Genomic DNA, 19,924 nt, shown 5'->3' on the forward strand with positions numbered 1-19,924 from the left:
TCCCAAGGTCAGAGCGGCAGAAACAGGATTCAGTGCAGCCCTGCAGCCGGGCTCTCAGCCTCTCATCTGCGTACCTCCTGATGGCGGGCAGCGTGACCCACAGCCCCGAGGTCAGCTTCCCTGGATTCTACCCTTCCAAACTCACTCAAGCGTTTAGGACACGGTGTGACTGGGTCGATGTCTTGATTCAAGACCCCCACTGGGGGGCGCCTGGGGGCCCCAGTCTTTAAAGCATCTGCCTTTGGCTCAGGTCATGGTCCTGGGGTTCTGGGATCAAGCCCCACATGGGGCTCCCTGCTCAGTGGGAAGCCTGCTTCTCCCACTCCCTCTGTGCTCTCGCTCTCTCTCGATCTCAATCTCTCTCAAGTAAAATAAATAAAATACTTAAAAAAAAAAAAGAAGAAGAAGATTGGGGGAAAAAAAAAAGAGAGAGCCCCTTGGTCCAAACCTCACAGTCTTACCTCAAAGTGCAGCGAAGGCTTTCTGATCAAACCTCCTGATCTGCTTATTTACAGAATGACTCTCTATGACAACAGCTGACAGCCGTGTTGCCATGACAAATGCAAGTTGTGTGCCGTTCAAACGCGTTTCTAACAATCAAGGGAAATGGCAGAATCCTTCTGAGAAGTTGATGTAGAGATAGCTGGAGGCTCATGGCGGGGGCAGGAAAGGGTCGTTTCTGGCATCCCGGGGAGGTCATGTTGACACAAAACGCAGCCTCAAAGTCCACGCAAGTGTGGGACGTGGAAGCGGGTTTGCAAGGAGACGTCAGGGTCCGGGGAGAGCCTACGACGCGGTCGGTCAAGGAGTCTCCACCAGGGAGAACTGTGCTCTCACCTCTAGTGTGAACCGAGACCCACGAAGCCACAGCAAGTCCCTCCCAGACGCACAGATTTTATCTGAATCCCTGTTCTGGGCGGCTTTGCTTCTGCCTTCAGGGCTGGCTCTCGGTAAAGGCTCCTTGACGGAGAGCGATACTGTAATCTCAGAGTATACCAGGCCCTTTGAGGAAGGGGGTCAAATCCCAAACACCTTTCAGTCTCAAGACACTTAATAGAGGCCAACAAAGTATATTGCAGAGTAAGACCTGCCGCACTGGGAAGGCAAACACTCCAACAAGCTAGAAGCCGCTTCCAGAAGGCGAGAGACGACTGCCCAGCCATGTGTGAGTACTAGGAAGCCCGCCAGAAGCTCCTGCCATCATCTGTTTTATGTGCCTGCCACAGTGTGCCCGGTGACCTCTCCAGTCTCCACTGGACGTGAAGCCTAGTAGAACCCCAGCCTCCAGGGAGCTGACACAGGGAGGCCCGGGCACCCCAGGACAGCAAGGGACACTGAACCCAGACTCAGAGGCTCGGGGGGACCTGGGGTTGCTGATTCAAATGCTCAGAAAAACTGGGAGCGAGGTGCCTGGGTGGCTCAGCCGGTTAAGCAGTTAAGCGTCTGCCTTTGGCTCAGGTCACTTCAGGGTCGTGGGATGGAGTCCTGCAAACACAGGCTCCCTGCTGGGGGGGGGGGGAGTCCGCTTCCCTCTCCTTCTGCCCCTCACAGCCATCGCTTTTGGTTTTGCTTTCTCTGTCTCGCAAATAAATTTTAAAAATCTTTGTGTTGTTTTTTTTTTAAGATTTTATCTATTTATTTAACAGAGAGAGAGACAGTGAGAGAGGGAACACAAGCAGGGGGAGTGGGAGAGGGAGAAGTGGGCTTCTGCTAAGCAGGGAGCCTGATGTGGGGCTCGATCCCAGGATTCTGGGATCGTGACCTGAGCTGAGCCACCCAACAGTTGAGCCACCCAGGCGCCCTTCAAATAAATAAATAAAATCTTTAAAAGAAAGAAAGAAGAAGGAAGGAGGGAGGGAGGGAGGGAGGAAGGAAGGAAGGAAGGAAACCAGGGAGCCCAAGGCAAGGGGAAGAGCCCCTCACAGCAGGGGGACTAGCATCAGGGAAGGGAAGGGAAAGGAAATGTCTGCTGGAAGGGAAAGGTGCCCACGGGAAGCTGGGGGGGCCGAAATGGCGGCCGGGTCAGGGCAGCACCCCGGGCTAAGCCAAAGGTGTGAACCGCACCCTGAGAGCCAGGAGGAGCCACTGCAGAATGTGAAGCGGGAGTAACGTGAACTGATTTTTACTGTAGACGGGCCTCTACTTACAGCTCCCTCCACCTCCCTCCCTCCACCTGCGGTGGAAAAATCTGCATGGGGCATACCCGTGAGGAGGTGATTGCAGTCACAAACGAAAATCAGAGTCAGCAGCTGTGGAGCTCGGAAAAGCAGGCTGGAATCCACAGGCCCCCAGAGGTGACCCCGAGAGAGTCTAGTGTCAGAAAAATAAAGACCCCGGGACAAATCCGTGGGAAATGCTGCCATTTGTGAGCTTTCGGGAAGAGAAGCACCCACAAATGGCCTGGGAAGGGAGGGGAGAAGCCGCCCTAAGCACACAGACAAGGAGACAAGAGATGTCACTTGGCAGAGGGCAGGGAAGCTTCCAGGAGGGAGGGCGCACTGCACCAAGCACCTAGAGACTGCCCTGGGTGGGGTAAGGATTAACCAGAACAGCACTTGGGGGCAGTGGGGAGCCCAGAGGCGATGGGGGGGGGGGGCACTAGGGTGGGTGGGAGGCAAGGAAAGAGCGCCCTTTCTAGCATCTTGGCTCCACAGGAAGAGCCCCATAGATAGCCAGAGGGGGAGGGGCTGAGGGAGGAGTTCTTTAAACAGGGGAAGAAGGGGTGCACAGAGGTATTAGTAGGAAGGAGATACCAAGGTAAAGGTGGGGTGCTGGCGAGAGAAGGGGTGAGTGAAGGTAATGCACAGAACCCCTAGTGGGATCCCACATGGTGCTGGGATGGGATGGGATGGGATGGGATGGGATGGGATGGAGGGTTCCCCGGACCAGGGGGGTGGTGAGGGGAGAGCTGATGAGCTTGGACTCCCCAGGGACAGGCTGTCACTAGGCTCCAGCTGACAGGCTCCACAAAAATTTTCCACATTTCTAGAAAGGCCATACATTCCCTATTTTCCGTGAAATCTCTTGATTTTTAAAATTTTTTTTTAAAGATTTTTTTTTTTTTTTAATTTGACAGAGAGATCACAAGCAGGCAGAGAGGCAGGCAGAGAGAGAGGAGGAAGCAGGCTCCCCGAGAGAGCAGAGAGCCCGATGCGGGGCTCAATCCCAGGACTCCGAGATCATGACCTGAGCCGAAGGCAGCGGCTTAACCCACTGAGCCACCCAGGCGCCCCTCTCTTGATTTTTAAATGTGGCGAGCTACCTTAAAAAAAAAAAAACCAGTTTAAGTCTTATGCAGGCCCAAATCATGGCTAGGGCCTGGACTGAGCCAAGAGCCCCCCACCCCACCCCACCCCCGCTGCCCGCTTAGTGCCCTGTGACCCTTTGATCCAGAACCTTCACTCTCCAGTTACTTCTTCCTCTCTCTCGCCCCTCACGTGGGTGACTCCCTCAGGAAGGCCTCAGTGCGCCCGGAAGACAAGGTCCTATGTGGACGCTATCATTGCCCTGGTCTCCAGATGGGATGTGTCCTTAAAGACCCAAGACCGTTTTTTAGTCCCACCACCTTCTCTCACCTGCATTTGGGGTGGAAACTGAAACTGCCCGGCTCGGTTGGAGGTTTCCTCAGGTTTATTCTGGTCTTTGCATTCCAGGGCTGATGGTTGTGATGTGTTCTAACAACAAGGACAAGGATTATTAAAGGGTCACTTTTAAAGTCGTCCAATTGATTAACATTTCTCGATGGTATATAAAAAACGCAGAGGCCCCAACTTTCCCCCTCCCACCATCCAGCCCAGCCCCCTCCACCCTCACTTGGAAGCTCTGCCTGTAGGAGAAAGAACGGAATCTTAAGAAGGGAGTTGACAAAAACTGAAAGGCATCCTGTGGCGAAAGTCCAGTGAACCTTGTACAAGGGGAACGATGCTATCTCGGGTTCATAGATTCAGCAAGCCCTGTTCCCGTCCTCAAGGATTTTGCAATGGCGGAAGGAGAAAGATAAGGTCCAGTGTAACACTGTGAACAAGGGGCCATCGAGCAAAGAATGTGTAGAAAGGAGGGTTGTGAGTTACTGTCCACTGAGCATCTCCTCTCTGTCCAGCACTGAGTTGGATGCCATGGGATGGAGTCTGAAGTCCACTGGGAGGAGTTCCTGAAACTTTATGTGAGAGCTCTCCAATCTTGGGTGGGGGCTCTTGGATGGGGGCTCCCAACAGGAAGGAAAGCCCACCTGGCCATGGGATTCCCTGGTCAAGGCCAAGATTCCATCTGACAACAACATAGTAACCAGGTCGTAGAGAACATGATTGCGACCAACAGCTCCAGCGAGATGTTCTTTTCATGTGTTTGCACACATTGAACATCATCCCAAGAAATTACTCTTCTCCAAGAGAAAGAAACTTGGAACTTAATGAGTAGAATGAGCCTGGATCTTCAACTTCAGACTGTTGAATTTTCTTATTCATGCTTCCTTCTCACAGTTGGCTGATCTCTCCTGCCCCAAGCTTTCAAAGGGATGTTGGAGGCACTTAAATTTTTCTCCACCATAAAAGTAAGAAAATCCCCTATTAGACCTTCCTAAGGGCTGGAACCATGGATCATTTGTCTCTATGTCCCTGTTTATAGAGCCTAGCAGAGCATCCCAGGCACTCTGGAAATGTCTGTGGCTAGGAAGGAAGAGAGAAAGGAAGGAAGGGAGGGAAGGAGGGAGGGGGGAAATAATACTCTTTTAGCTGAATGATGCTTGTGTTTCTTTAAAAACCAATGGCGTTGGGGCACCTGGGTGGCTCAGTGGGTTAAAGCCTCTGCCTTTGGCTCAGGTCATGATCCCAGGGTCCTAGGATCGAGCCCCACATCAGGCTCTCTGCCCAGCAGGGAGCCTGCTTCCTTTCCTCTCTCTCTGCCTGCCTCTTGGCCTATTTGTGATCTCTGCCTGTCGAATAAATAAATAAAATATTTTTTTAAAAATAAATAAATTAAATTAAAATAAAAAAATAAAAACCAATGGCGTGAAGACTTCCAAGGCTCCTAAAAGCTGCACATACATTAACCCCATTAATCGATGCTGATTCTTCTTAGTCCACAGATTTTTAAAATTCTAATAGATTAATCAAGTGTGAATCATTCTAGAGAAACAATCTTGCCTTTTCCAGAAAGGGCTTGGTTGAGTAACTCTCTTCTGTTTCATTTTGTTCAGTTTTCAATTATAAAAATGAGACTCAGAAGAAGTTCAAATAACCACAGAAGAAAGGAATGTTTTTTTTCTTTCAGAAAGAACTGAATAATAATAGCAAACACATCAGCACTTACCATGTGCCAAAAGCTATTTTATCTTGTATGTTAACTCTTTATGGCAACTCTAGAGACAGTAGCTACACTTACTTTGTTCTACACAAGAGAAAACTGAGGCCCAGAGAGTTTGAATAACTTGCCCAAGATCACACAGCTAGGACGTGGCAGGGCTAGGATCTGAAACCAAGCCCTCTGGTTCATGAACCCACACTCTAAACCGTTAAACCAACCACTCAGGTCCAGCAGCATATATTAGAAAATGAGAAAAGTCTGAGCCAAAGTTACTACAATGCCCCAAATAAGAAGTCATCCCGAAGAAAGTATGGCTCTTAGCTACATGTGTATCTCCTCACAGTGTCCTCTTGGAGTAACTTGTGGCCAAAACTTAAGGGCTTTAAAATAACAAAGTAGGAGCTCCTGGGCGGCTCAGTCAGTTAAGCGTCAACTCTTGGTTTCTGCTCAGCTCATGATCTCAGGATAGTGAGATCAAGCCCCAGGCTGGAACGCTTGAGAGATTCTCTCTCCTTCTCCCTGTGTCCCCCCACCCCAATCCATGCTCTCTCTCTTTCTCAAATAAATAAACAAATAAAACCTTTTTAAAAGAGGGGGGCACCTGGGTGGCTCAGTGGGTTAAAGCCCCTGCCTTCAGCTCAGGTCATGATCCCAGGGTCCTGGGATCGAGTCCCGCGTCAGGCTCTCTGCTCATCAGGGAGCTTGCTTCCTCCTCTCTCTCTCCGCCTGCCTCTCCGGCTATTTATAATCTCTGTCTGTCAAATAAATAAAATCTTTAAAAAGAGAGAGAGACAGAGAGAGAAATAACAGAGTAGTATTTCTAAACTAGCAAAACGAACATTCCGTAGTAGCTGGACTGGACAAATGGGTAGGAAGGGAATTCAGTTTCAATTCACTTTAGAAAACGAAACAATCATGCTTTCAAGCAAATGGCTTTCTGATCCAAATACAAAATTCATCTGAAACCACCAAAACAAGTCACAAGCCTTAAAAATCCTACCTCAACCGGAGGAGGAACCCACTGTTCAATGCAGCCATACTGGAGGCACAAGAGATTAACATTAAGTCCTACATGACCGGGGAACCTAAACTAGATGCTGTCAGTGACAAAGAACCAGACCCTGAGAAAGCTTGCAATGGGGGGGAGGGGCAGGGTGGAACTCTTTCCCAGAGCCATTTTGGTTTTATCCTGAATACCGAGGTTGAGAAACATAGAGGAAGGAAGGAATGGCATAGGGAGGAAAATAGCCACGAAATTAAACAGTGTACAATCCTAAATGTCCTTAAAGCTTTTCCTCTTAAAATGCACTTCTCAGTGTGGAAAACATTGTCCTAGGTGGCGTGAGAGCTTGGAAAAGATTAAGGCAGGATCCAGCCCATGACATAGCTTCTATTGTGCTCCAAGGTGGGCCTGATGATAACCTCAAAGCCAAGCAAAGGACCAAACCCACAACTTCAGCTGACATGTTCTGAGCTGATCAAAGGAGAACCCCAGGGGCTGGATGGCAGAGAACACACTGTTGGCTTAAGACTGGACAACCTGGCATCGTCATTCCAGGGCACAGCCACTATGGGACAGGAAAGGACGTGAAGGAAGGACAGGCTGCAGCCATGGAGGTCATCCTCCCCCACCTCCGCATACTCCAAGACCCCACAGTCCTGTGTTTCACATCTAAAGGTCATGGTGAAATATGTGGAGAAAACAGATTTGTGACTATTCCTGATTATTACTCACTCTGTGCAAAATAATTACCAAGTACAGGACACATAGCCATTAAATGGTATTATCACTGTCCGTGTGGCTGTGTCACTAATGGGAATCACTGACAAGTTCCTGGCCAAGTAGAATGAGCTGAACACTATTATTCAAACCATGAGATCATGGTTTTTGGCCAACAGTAAAAGAGATCTCTAAGAGCCAACAAAGGTATGGGAAAAGCTGAGGTTTTCACACCCAGAAGTGGGAATGTATGTGAATACAGCCTTTCGGGAGTGCAATTTAGAGTAGCTTTAAAATGTTCAATGCCCATGCTCCTTCATCCGGCAATGCTGTCTCTAAGAATTCAGGGGAAGTATTTGAGTGTGTGCTCCAAGTGGTGTGTGCAAGGATGTTTGCAGACACTGGAAATAACCTAAAGTTCCATCTAGAACAATCATTAAACATAGAATTCTTCATCTATGCCATGCCATAGTCTGTAAGAGTGAAAAAGAATGAACATTGACCTACATACTGTTAAAGGGGATGGGGGAAGCAAATTGCAAAACAAGACGGCTCAATCTTATTTATGGTTTCTTTTATTTTTTTAACCTTCTTTTTTAAGAGTTAATTTTTTTTAAAGATTTTATTTATTTAAAAAAAAAGATTTTATTTATTTAACAGACAGAGATCACAAGTAGGCAGAGAGGCAGGCAGAGAGAGAGAGGAGGAAGCAAGCTCCCTGCTGAGCAGAGAGCCTGATGAGGAGCTCGATCCCAGGACCCTGGGATCATGACCTGAGCCGAAGGCAGAGGCTTTAACCCACTGAGCCACCCAGGCACCGCTTAAGAGTTAATTTCAAGTAATCTCTACACCCAACGTGGGGCTCGAACTTAGAACCCAGAAATCAAGAGTCGCAGAGTTGAATGCTCTACCGAACGAGGCAGCCAGGGGCCCCATTTATGGTTTCTTTTCAATCACCAAACTACAGACACCTGCTTTAACATACAGGTGCACAGAGCAAAGTCTGCTGGGCGCACGCCTAGAGGACTTCAGCGGGTTACGCTAAGGAGGAACATGCAACAGGGTTTCGGGGACGAGGAAGACTTCTTGGATTGTTTCAGTGTTTCCGAAAACTGAATTGCTATGTGGCGAAATTAGAAATTAAATTCTGGGGCACCTGGGTGGCTCAGCAGGTTAAACCCTCTGCCTTCGGCTCAGGTCATGATCCCAGGTCGAGCCCCGCATCGGGCTCTCTGCTCAGCGGGTAGCCTGCTTCCCTCCTCTCTCTCTGCCTGCCTCTCTGTCTACTTGTGATCTCTCTCTGTCAAATAAATAAATTTTTTTTTTTAAATTAAATTCTGGGCAGGGGGGAGATGGGCACAATAGAGAAAAAAATTAAATCTCTGCCAACGTTGGTCCTAAAAACGCCCAACTGCGTGTGCATTGGGGTGCAAAATATTTTACCAGCGCGATTATGTCCACAAGAGGAAGTCGGCTCAGCAAATATTTATTGAGCACCTACTGTGGGCCAAGCACTGTTTGCAACTCTGGGGAAGTATTAAAAAGACCTGCCTCGGGCACCTGGGTGGCTCAGTGGGTTAAGCCTCTGCCTTCGGCTCAGGTCATGATCTCAGGGTCCTGGGATTGAGTCCCGCATCGGGCTCTCTGTTTGGCAGGGAGCCTGCTTCCTCCTCTCTCTCTCTGCCTGCCTCTCTGCCTACTTGTGATCTCGCTCTGTCAAATAAATAAATAAAATCTTTAAAAAAAAAAAAAAAGACCTGCCTCCATGGAGTTTACATTCCAGTAGAGTTCACAGCGGCGGTGTATCTGCTTTGAGGGGAGGGCGGTGCTTCTGGGAGAGAAGCATGGGCTGATACAAGGTGCCCAGGGTAGGGGGGCAAGGCAGAGATAGGCTCTCTTCTAGGCCAGGGAAAGAGGAAGAGGCAAGACCCAGAGCACCTGCTGGCCCCTCACTGAACATGGTCTATGTCTGCTCCAACCAGCTGCACAAGTTGGGGTGTCTCTTGTCAGCTGGAAGGCCACTCCCCACCCACAGAACAGGGAATTGCGGAGGGGAGGTGACTCGGGAGAGGCCCACCATCTAAAAGTGCAGCTCAACCTACTGCAGGGGTCACCAGGCAATATTCACAAATATCAAATCATCATGGGGAGGCCCTAAAGCTAACACCAGGTTCTAGGTCAAGTCTCTCTCAATAAAACGAGAAAGAGAAAAAGTGGAACTGAGTGTGTGGGATAGCAAAGAGATTAACAGTAGAATTCAAGGTGAGAAGGTTAAGGGAATCCTCCTTACCCCAGACCAACCTGCATTTCGAGAGACAGCCAGCAGGGAGCCCACAGTAAATACAAAGGAATGACTCCATAATAGTGAAATTGTCCACATCCTTGATGAGCCGGTAGGGGGGATTTCAGGCTAGGGTGGGTCTTTCCGGAGGCCTTCAAATCACACCTTACAGGCACCGGGCTGCCCCACCTGAACCCTGGCCCCTCCCCAACTCCCGCCAGCTTCCCTGTCAAGCCAGTTCACGCGGTGCCGAAGGCTCAGGTAATCTGATTGGCCGGGAGATTCGTGTTTGCTAGGGAAGACTGGCTTTGTTAAGATCAAAGTCAGGTTTCAACCTGTTCCTCCCAAACCTACGTGCAGTCCCTCATAAAGCCCGACATAGGGCGTGGTGAGCAGCTTTGCATAGCTCTGATGATTTATAAAATCCAAGTGGGTTTTAAAACTGCTCAGTACAGGAGAGTAGAAATTAGGCTAAAGAACCACCCCCACGAAGCACCTGGGTGCCTGGACGGTTAAGCGGTTAAGCGTCTGCCTTCGGCTCAGGTCATGGTCTCAGAGTCTTGGGATCGAGCCCTGTGCAGCTCCCTGCTCCGGAGGGAATCTGCTTCTCCCTCTCCCTTTGCCCTTCCCCCACTGCTCCTGCAAGCTTTCCCTCTCTCAAATAAATAAAATCTTTTCTAAAATTCTAAAATACTAAAAAAAAAAAAAAAAAAAAACCACCTCCACTCCATTTCCACTTTGAATTAAGAGAATCAACTGGGGGATTCCTGACCCACCAATTTACATATGGTCTCTCCCTCAACAGGGAAGTCCTTCCTCCCTCCGGGACCTTGCGGTCTGTGGATAAGGAACCAGCACAAACAGCAGGTCAGCCGCCTGTGGCCAAGTCTGCACTGGGCTGAGAATGGTATTTCTTTCTTGACCAATGGACATGGCTCGAACACACTGGCCCCAGATTAAAACACACAATTCCTCACCACTTCCCCAGGAGTGATTTCTGATCTCAACGCCTCAAAATCTGCTTTCTAGAAGGACTTTGCCCAAACCTGAGAAAGATAAACACCTTCACCACACCCCAGCCTGGCTGTCCTAGAAGGAGGCTTGGAAACGCTGTGAAAGGCGTGCGTGGGAGTGCTTTGCGCTGGGACCCCACAGATGCTCTCCTGCGCTCACGGGCCTGTATGTCACAGCCAAGTGCTTCCCAGCAAAGTACACGGGGGCTTTGTCTCATTCTGCAATGGTCGGCACTGGCCATGGGGCTATGGGGGCCACCGCTGTGTTCCTCCCGCTCAAAGAGAACAGCCTGGTGGGGGTGGGGTAGCTTGCCGCCACAAAGAGCCGGCCAGCCCCACCTTGCTTCAGGTGGAAAACACAACTCTCCACATCCTGGCTGGGCTTTCCGGTCCAGAATTTCACTAGGAAGGAAGGGAGGGAGGGACAAGAAGGAAGGGGAACAAAGGAAGGCGCTTTCTTCGTAGGACTCTCTTAATAAAACAAAGCCTGGTCAGAGCACTCCATGTCTCATCAGAAAGACACACGTTTTCAATTAATACAAACACAAATAATCAATTGGGAAGAGAAAAATCAAGTCACAATCCCAGACCAGAGCAATGGGTGACATTTCAGATGCCAGCCACCGGTTTTGGAGAAAAGTAATCAGATTTGGGGAGCCCTTCCTCCTCCGCGGCCCAGCTTTCTCCCCCTACCCCTTCCCAGCTTCATTCAGTTCATGGCCATGGGCTCTCCCCTGTAGTTCCAGTGGCGGCCATCTTGAATGCCCCCCTCCCCGCCCACCAAACCCCCATTCAGTGCCCTTTGCGCTCCACAGCCACCATGTCCCCTTCTAGGTCCCCAGGCTTTTCTTTATCTCCTTTTCCACTCCAACAAGGCAGTCCCGCATGGTGGCCAAGTGTGGTTTGCTGACCAGGCAGTGAGTGTTCCCTGCTTTCCACCCTTGTTAAATCAGATTCATCCACAACTCAAGGAGAACAGCCAACCTTCAGACCCTTAGCCATGACATTAGGAAACCAGTTCTGGTGGGTGTTTCTTTCGTTGGTTTTCCCGGGTTGGGTTGTGTCGGGTCACAGTCAGGACTCGGATGGCAAACAAGCAGGCTGCATCCTTCCCTCACAGAGCTGATAGTCTGATGGCGGAGGCAGACAGACTGGCAACTAGTAGTCACTGATAATCTAGTAGGAATAGTGCTGAGAACCGGAAGGTACAGGGCAGCAGGAGCGCACCGACAGTTGGGGGGGGGGATATGGTGGTGGCAAGGAAGAATTATTCCCAGAAGAAATGTCCCCCTAAACCGAAACCCAAAGGATGAGGAAGAGAAGCCTACTTAAAAGCCAGGGGGCCAGAGACGGCAGGGGATGGTAAAGATTGCTGGGAAGAGCTGAGTGTGGCCCAGAGCCCAGCTTGAGGCTGCAGAACTTGACAGTGGCCAGAGTCACAAGCAGGGGCAAGCTTTCCCGGGGCTTTGGGCTGGAACACAGAAGGGCTGAGACACACAGGGCTCAGGGTTCATGGCCGTCTCTTCCCAGCGTGAACCTGTACATGGCTCAGGCTGTCTTAATAAAGCATCCTGATTCCACTCTTCACTCTCCTTTAGTGAGAGCTCATTGAATGCCCATCAACACAGAGCAACGGACACCCAATCCAGCCCGAAGAGAGTAAGCAGGTGACACGCCCCACTCCCCGTGTTTTTTCCTGTACTTGGTCCTACACCCAGAAGCGCCCTCTCAAAGTTTCTCCAGGATGACGTCACGAGAACAGGGCAGGCAAAGCTTCATGGGACACACAGGAACTGACCATTTCCCCTTCAGAAATCATCAAATGCCGAAAGTGAATGGGGTGCAGGACACGCTGGGCGGGCTTCTCACCCAGCTCGTTGGCAAGGTCTGGAACCACCATCCCGTGGCAAGAACCCTATTAATCCAAGGTGTTTATTTCCTTTTGATAAACAGTAATGTGTAATTTCCCATTTCTAGGGACAATAATGACTTCAAACAAAGGGCAGGCACCAAAAGCAGTATTTAGAGGGAATGGTTCTCCTCCGTAGCTGGATGGTGGCTCAGTGAAAAAATAAATTTTTGTCCAAAAAAAAAAAAAAAAAACAGCCTTTGGTTAAAAGTATGAATTTGTCTCTTCGATCTGATTCGGAAGACAAGTCATTTTTGGAGATACAGGGTGCTCAAATAGAGAAAGAAAAGGAAAAAGCCACCTCCTCCAAGCAGGCCCCCGGGACTACCAGCTCTCACCCCTGCCTATGCATGGCACTAAATAGGCTCACCTGCTACTCTTCCCTCCCACAGTGAAATTCCTAGAATTTATTTTCTAGGAATTTAGACAATCCACCAAGGCTGACTCCACTCTCTCACTTAACCTCCCTAATCCGCCTAAAGGGCCCACTTGAAATTCAAGTCGTGAGCCGAACTTGCACTGTTATGAGTAGAAAATGCCCTGTCATTAGTCAGTCCTGCCTGTTCACATTCCAGCGGTCTCTGCTACCTGGCCCCTGGAGGCGGAAGACACAGAACCCAGGCCACAGGGCGCTGGATGGAAAGGCTTTCCAAAGCCTTCTTTGTCACCTGGGCCACAGAAGGGACCTCAAGACAGGGAGGGGTCAAGTGCCCCACTATGGCCCAGGGTTGTGTCACACCCAGAGAGAAAAGCAAGACAGGGAACTACCCATGCTGTGCGTGAGGCTTTGCTAAAAGGCTCTCCTGTTCCAAAATACCTGGAGCTGGCCAGCCCCGGGTCCATCCCTGGGACCATCCCTGGAACCAAAAAAGCCCTCTTTTTTTTTTTCTAGATTTTATTTATTTATTTGACAGACGGACATCACAGAGAAGCAGGCAGAGAGAGAGGAGGAAGCAGGCTCCCTGCTGAGCAGAGAGCCCAATGCAGGTCGATCCCAGGACCCTGGGATCATAACCTGAGCTAAAGGTAGAGGCTTTAACCCACTGAGCCTCCCAGGCACCCCCAAAAAAGCCCTCTTTTTAATGTAAATGTCCCAAAGTGTTCACATATATGACTCAGCAGAGTACAAAGCTGTGGGCTGAGGAAAGCTTGGCCTAAGGGAAGAGTTAGGTCCCTGAACTATTTGGAGCTTAGGGGCCTCCCAGGGTCAGGAGGCTAGCTCTCCCAGCAGCCACTGGCAAGTCTGGACTTAGCCTCGAGCAACTTCCCAACAACCCCCCAGGGTCTTCTTTCCCCAATTTCCTACCAACATTGCCCCTCTCGCAGTCCCAGCCGGCCCCCGCAGGGCCCGTGGCTTGCAGCAGCCCCGAGGTGGGTAAAAAATCATCCCAGCAAAGGGTCCCGGGACCTAAGGACCGCCGGGCAATCAGCAACAGAACAGAATATGGGGGCAGATGCCGCCTAGAGACTGTTTTCTCCTCTGGCCCTCACCGCTCGGCTTTCCCTCCCAAACTCTCTCCCTCCTACTCCTCTGGGGCCAAGAGGCTCTTTGGGAGGCTCATACCCTCCCTGGACCCTGGCGGCCCCATGGTTACAGTATGGGGGGGCTTCAGGGTGTTAACCGGTTTTTGGCTAAACCAAAAGCCAGAGTTCTGGCTGGAGTTCGGGGGCCAGTGGCCATTGCAAGCATGCTGCTTTACTTAGGTTAGAAGCTCTTTTGGGGTGCCAGGAGGGACTTACGGAGATAGGGGAACAGGGCTAACATGGCCCCAGAGCCCTTCCCCCACTCCCTGCTCCCTGTGGGTCATCTTTTCTTGCTTTCCCTCCCTTTCGGCTCCCAGCAGCTCGTTCCAGGCTTCCCCCTGCCCTCCCTCTCCTGCTCCTTCAGGCAGCCTTGTCCGGTCTGGCCCGCCCCCCACCCCACACTCTTCTGCTTCCCCTGTAGATTTCTGCTTCCTTCTTCCCTCACACACCCGCCCCCCATCTCCAGAATAAAGGACCAGTGGCTCCCCTTGGTGGAGGCCTCAGCTCCTTCCTCTGGGGCGGAGCGCAGGTGGCAGCTGGGGGTGGGTGGGGCTACTAGGTCCCCCCAGGGAGCTGGATGTGAGGATTGTTAGCAAGTCCCAGGTGGGTGCTAGTTGGCCACAGCCCTGGAGCCATCGGGACCAGCAGGCACAAGAATAAAAGGGGAAGCCCTCTCCACAGTGGAGAACGACTCTGTTCTGCCCCCAGACTCTTCTCACACAAAGCCAGGCCCACCGCCAGAGAGGGAGCCAGCTGGCCCGAGGGAGGGAGGGAGGGAGGGATGCGTGCAGGCCCTGGGCTGTGGAGAGTTCCAGGCTGCTTGGCCAGCAGTTGGCCGGGTGGGGGGGGATGTTTATAATGCAAACGCTTTGATGACAGCTACTCCCTTGTTGACCATCATCCTGGAAGAGTGAAGACTCCGAGTGGAAAAGACACAGGGTGACACTGAGCAGGAGGAGCTGGCAGCAAGGGGGGCCGCTGAACCTGGGCCAAGGGTTCCCTTTACTGGAGGCCTGGAATCTATCTCCTACCTCCAGAATGGGCAAACGGGTGAGAGCCTTTTCCTTTCCTTCCTGAGCAGGATCAGAAACCAGTCCGCGTGGTCTCGCGTGTGTCATTCTAAGTTCTTCTTAGTTCTTCTCTTCCCCCTCCCACCCCACCCGGCCTTGCTGAACTTCTCCACCCCCTTCACATCCACACCTTACCCAGCTCTTCCCCTCTGCCTGGAGTGTGGCCCCACACTCCTCTCCAAACCTGGAAACGGTCATGTGTTACTAACACAGGCTGCCCCGTGTCGGAGCACAGGAAGAACGCCCGGAGTATTTAAAGCATAAGCTTCCCAGTCAGACCTGGCCCCGTTAGAATGCTGCCCTATACTGTGTGACCCTGACTGAACCTATGGCTTAACCTCTCTGAGCTTAGGCTTGTCCATAAGTAAGAAAAAGAAAACCCACTTCATGGGATTGCTGTAGAAGCCAAGAGAGTTAAAGCACATAGGATACACATGGAAGGCCTCCCACAAAGTACTCTGGAGTACTTGCAGTCGCTCACAGTGTTTACCGTACCCCGCCCACACTGTGTGTGTTCACTCATGCCATCCTCACAACGGCACTAGGACACAGGTACTGTATCACCCCCGTTTTATGGATAAGAGAAGTGAGGCACCAGAGCGGTTCAACAACTTGCCCAGGATCATGTAGCTACGAAGCGGGAAAGCTGATAGCTACTATTATTTTATCATTATTATTCCCCTCCTACACAATAGGCTCACTGAGGAAAGAGGCTTTGCACATACATATTTAATAACTACTTCAGGGCTGTTGTCGAAAGGCCAGGCCCTACCCATTTCAAAAGACCTCTTCCTTTTCCTAAAACCTCCCCAGAAAAAGGACCCCAAGTTCCTCAGGGAAGCAGCAATGGCACTGTGGAAAAGATAGAAAAAAAAAAAAATATATATATATATACACATACATTTTTTTTAAGATTTTACTTATTTATTTATTTGACAGAGAGATCACAAGTAGGCAGAGAGGCAGGCAGAGAGGGGGGAAGCAGGCTCCCTGCTGAGCAGAGAGATGGGGGGGGCTTGATCCTAGGACCCTGAGATCATGACCTGAGCTGAAGTGATACCAAGAGCTGAGGCTTAACCCACTGAGCCACCCAGGCGCGCCCCCTCCTTTTTTTTTTAATTACAAGGTTTCCCTCACCCTAGCAGAGTCACCCCTTCCCAGCTCTGTGAGTCAAGACCAGTGGCTTCACCTCCCCCAACCTCCTCCCCATGCAGGGCACCGTCTACCCCATAGAGCAGGGACCAGCGTGGGAGGAGCTCGAGAGGTAAAGCATCTTGTAGACCAGAATACCCCCCAACCCACTGTCCACAGAGAGGGTCTTTTCCTTCTTAACCCTTCCCAATCCTTGGCCCCAAGGTTGGGAAGCTTTTCCATGAAGGCCAGGCCTCCAGCTTACGGTGGAAAATAACAGAGGTTTTTTTTTTTTTTTTTTAAGGGAACAGAAACCACGCTCCTCAGCAGAATGTTCCCCACACATTCTCCGTGGCCCCTGGCAGCGCCTCTGCGGGGAGCGTTTGGCCTCCAGGAGCCCTTGGACTCCGGGCTGCTGGCCGCTAAGGGGCTATTCAGAGGCTGGTAAACAGCACATGGCATTCTCGGGCATATGGCAAGCATTCATGCACCGAATTCTTTGTCCTCGTGAGGAGAGAGACAGAGAGCGGCTCTGTGCTGCAGAGCCCAAAAGCAGAACTGCGTCTCCCGGAGCCCCAGCCGGAGAGCACACCCGGGCTGAGACACGCACGCCACCAAGCCCTTGAGCGCTTGCGAAATGAACTTGCCCAAACTTAGAGCTCTTTCTTGAAAACGTGGGTTTACTCCTTAATTCCAAAGGGAAAGCATGGCACTGTGACAATGGAGAAACTTGGCCGTCTCCTCCTTAATCAAGAGCTTGAAGTCATGCGGGTCCTGAGAAGGGAACCCCCCTATGGTCTTTCCTGCCCCAAATGCATAACCAGAATTTCACCAAGAGGGAAATGAGCATCTCATCAGAAAACCTCAAGCCGGGGCGGGGTGGGGGGGGTGTGGGGGGAGGCGACACCTATTCTACAAAAGGGCTGGCTCCGTGCATTTAAAATCAATGTGACAAATGACAAAAGGGCTGAGGAGTGGTTCCAGATGGAAGAGTCTAGAAGGAAGAGACCATGAGAACTAAAGGTCATGTGGGATCATGGGCCAAGGGATCAAGGCCAAAATGGGAAAGAAGACCTTGCCAAAAGGCAATCATTGGGAGATTAGTAAAATTTTAAAAAATGGACTGTATGTCCGATGATAGTATTTTACCAACAGTAAGGTTTCAGAATTTGATGACTGTGTTGCAGATACAGAAGATGACATCCACACACGATAAAGTATTTAGAGTAGAGGGTCCTGGTGACCTGCAATTGACTCTCCAAAGACTTGCAAAAATAATGATAATTATAGGGCGCCTGGGTGGCTCAGTGGGTTAAGCCTCTGCCTTTGGCTCAGGTCATGATCTCAGGGTCCTGGGATCAAGCCCTGCATCGGGTTCTCTGCTCAGTGGGGAGCCTGCTTCCCTATCCCCTCTCTCTGCCTGCCTCTCTGCCTACTTGTGATCTCTGTCAAATAAATAAGTGAAATCTTAAAAATAGATTAATTAAATAAAAAGAGAGAGCAAGAAAAAAAAAGGAAGGGAAAAAAGAGAAGAAAAATACACTCTAAGGGGGAAAAAAGGAGCATCGGGGGCACGTAGCTGGCTCAGTTGCTGGAGAGCATGACTCCTGATCTCAGGGTCATGGGTTTGAGCCCCATGCTGGGTGTAGAGATTACTTAAAAAGAAAACTGTTAAAAAATTCCTTTAAAAAAATTATATAAATAAGTAAATAAAGGAACATCAGTCCCATCCTCAGCAGCATCTCCCTGCTACTAGAAGTGTCACACCTACAGAGTACAGGGGAGCTGAGGTGGGACACGGCTACAGTGAGACATGCGTGCCAGCAGCCCGCACATCCCGGCGGGCACTGCGTTTTGGCTTTGGAACACTGGAGACATAGCAGTAAATCAGTAACACCGCCGTTGCTCAAAACATTTGACCCACTCAGCAACCACACAGGAAAATGAGTTGTGCTGCACTGTAATCACACCTCGCTCTTGACCCAACCCAGTCTCATCCACCTAATTTGCCATCTTTACTTCTGAGAGGATCATAAACTATTTGGAACCGGCAACAGCCTTTGAGAATGCATGCCTGATCCCTGTCACAAATGAGGGAAACCGAGGCTCAGACAGGAACCAAGGTCACGGCTAATCCCACTGACTCCTCCCAGGCCAGTGCACCTTTCAAGGTTCTGTCCAGGAACCCTGGAGTATCTTCCAGGCCTGCTGGCTCTTTGCAAAAAATTCAAGACAGGGAGGTCTATGTTTCCCCAAGGGAAAAAAAAATTTCTTTTAATGTATAGGTGACATTGAGGGCCATTTCAAAAGAAAGGAAACAAAATATTCTTAACAGAATCTTCATAGCAGCACCTCCCAAACATAAGTGTTTGTTTAAAACAAAAACTGTTGTATTGGGGCGCCTGGGTGGCTCAGTGGGTTAAGCATCTGCCTTCGGCTCGGGTCATGATCTCAGGGTTCTGGGATCAAGCCTCGCATCGGGCTCTCTGCTCAGCAGTGAGCCTGCTTCCTCCCCTCTCTGCCTGCCTCTCTGCCTACTTGTGATCTCTCTCTCTCTCTCTCTCTCTCTCTCTCTGTCAAAAAAAAAAAAAAAAGAAAGAAAGAAATCTCAATATACAGGGCGCCTGGGTGGCTCAGTTGGTTAAGCGTCTTCCTTCAGCTCAGACCATGATCCCAAGGTCCTAGAATGGAGCCTGGGATCAGCAGGGAGTCTGCTTTTCCTTCCGCTCAGGAGGCTGAGCCCTTTATCCGCAACACCTAGACTCGCTTGCCCTCCAGGGAGAGGCACCAGCAGGAGGACAGATCGCTTCCTCCTGTTTCCCATGGCTGGCAGTTTCTGGTAGATGCTATGGTCCTTCAAGGCTGTAGCTCCCGCCAGCGCTCCCTCTTCTGCCCCAGGCTCACACTGGATGCCAGGAACACCATTTCCGCCCCCGGGTCCCTCCAGGCCTCTTCAGGCCCCTGGGTGGTACCAGCTTCCTGCTGTCCCTGTTCCCATCCCCTTCTACCCCCAGCCCAGCACTGGCTCCGCTGTCCCTGCCCGTTCCTCCTTGAACAGTACCTTTTCAAAGCCTCTGTGCTTCAGCTATCTTCCCGTGGAATTTTGTTTCCTCTAGGGACCCTGACAGATTTAGAAATGAGTTTGTGTGAATGAAAAATATTTACTGCCATTTGTGAGCATGTGGTACCTTGCAAAGTCAATCCACTTGCTTTTTTAAAAAGATTTTATTTATTTATTTGAGAGCGAGTGAGTGAGAGAGAGCATGAGAGGGCAGAAGGTCAGAAGGAGAAGCAGACTCCCCATGGAGCTTGGACCCTGATGTGGGGCTCTATCCTGGGACTCCGGGATCATGACCTGAGCTGAAAGCAGTCGCCCAACCAACTGAACTTCCCAGGCGCCCAGTCACTCCACTTTTGGAATGTCCCCTGAACCACACAACCTCCCACACACAATCACGCTGCCAAAAGCAAGGTACAAGGCTGGGGGAGCCCAGCCCAGCCCTTTCCCGGTCTCCTGATGCCACTCCCGCCCGCGACCTCAAGTGTAAGACCTCGTGCATCTGGGCCCCGCAGGACCTAGGGGTATGAATACCAGAGAGCACCCTATTCTCATCAGGGACTGAGAGAGGGAGGGGGTGGCTGGAGATGAAGGCAGCATGCAGAACAGAGGGAGGGGGGAAATGGAGGAGCCAAAGGCAGGGCAAAGAAGAGTCCACCGGGAAGGGCTCTCCACATGCCTCTCCAGCCTTCAGCCCCTCCTTGCTGCTGTCCCTTCTGTGGTCACAGTCACTGTGGGATGGAGAGTTCCTGTTCCCCGGCCACGACATCCAGACAGGGTCTGATGGAAGCTGGCAGCTGAGAGGTTTCTCACGTTCCAACGGCCAGGAACCATGTTCCTTCTCCATCCCACCCACCACTCCTGACTATCCCAGCCACTGAGATCTCATCCTGAGAGCCAGGGGCCATCACTGAGAG

General features: G+C 50.8%; 2 long non-coding RNA genes across 2 annotated transcripts in view; one reads left to right on the forward strand and one right to left on the reverse strand.

Annotated features, from left to right (window-relative positions):
* Nucleotides 1–9,428, reverse strand: part of LOC125078695 (uncharacterized) — a 46,101-nt gene extending 36,673 nt beyond the window's left edge. Inside the window, exons 1-2 of the long non-coding RNA XR_007120960.1 lie at nucleotides 9,323–9,428; nucleotides 3,576–3,674 (exon numbers count right to left, since the gene is read on the reverse strand). This is a non-coding gene — a long non-coding RNA (uncharacterized LOC125078695). The remainder of the gene's footprint in view (nucleotides 1–3,575; nucleotides 3,675–9,322) is intronic.
* Nucleotides 24–10,836, forward strand: LOC125078694 (uncharacterized). The gene is made up of 3 exons (XR_007120959.1): nucleotides 24–110; nucleotides 516–1,165; nucleotides 10,108–10,836. It is a non-coding gene; the product is annotated as an uncharacterized LOC125078694 (long non-coding RNA).
* The last annotated feature ends 9,088 nt before the right edge of the window (nucleotides 10,837–19,924 follow it).

The sequence above is a fragment of the Lutra lutra genome, chromosome 10, assembly GCF_902655055.1.
Source record: "Lutra lutra chromosome 10, mLutLut1.2, whole genome shotgun sequence".
Lineage (NCBI taxonomy): Eukaryota > Metazoa > Chordata > Mammalia > Carnivora > Mustelidae > Lutra > Lutra lutra.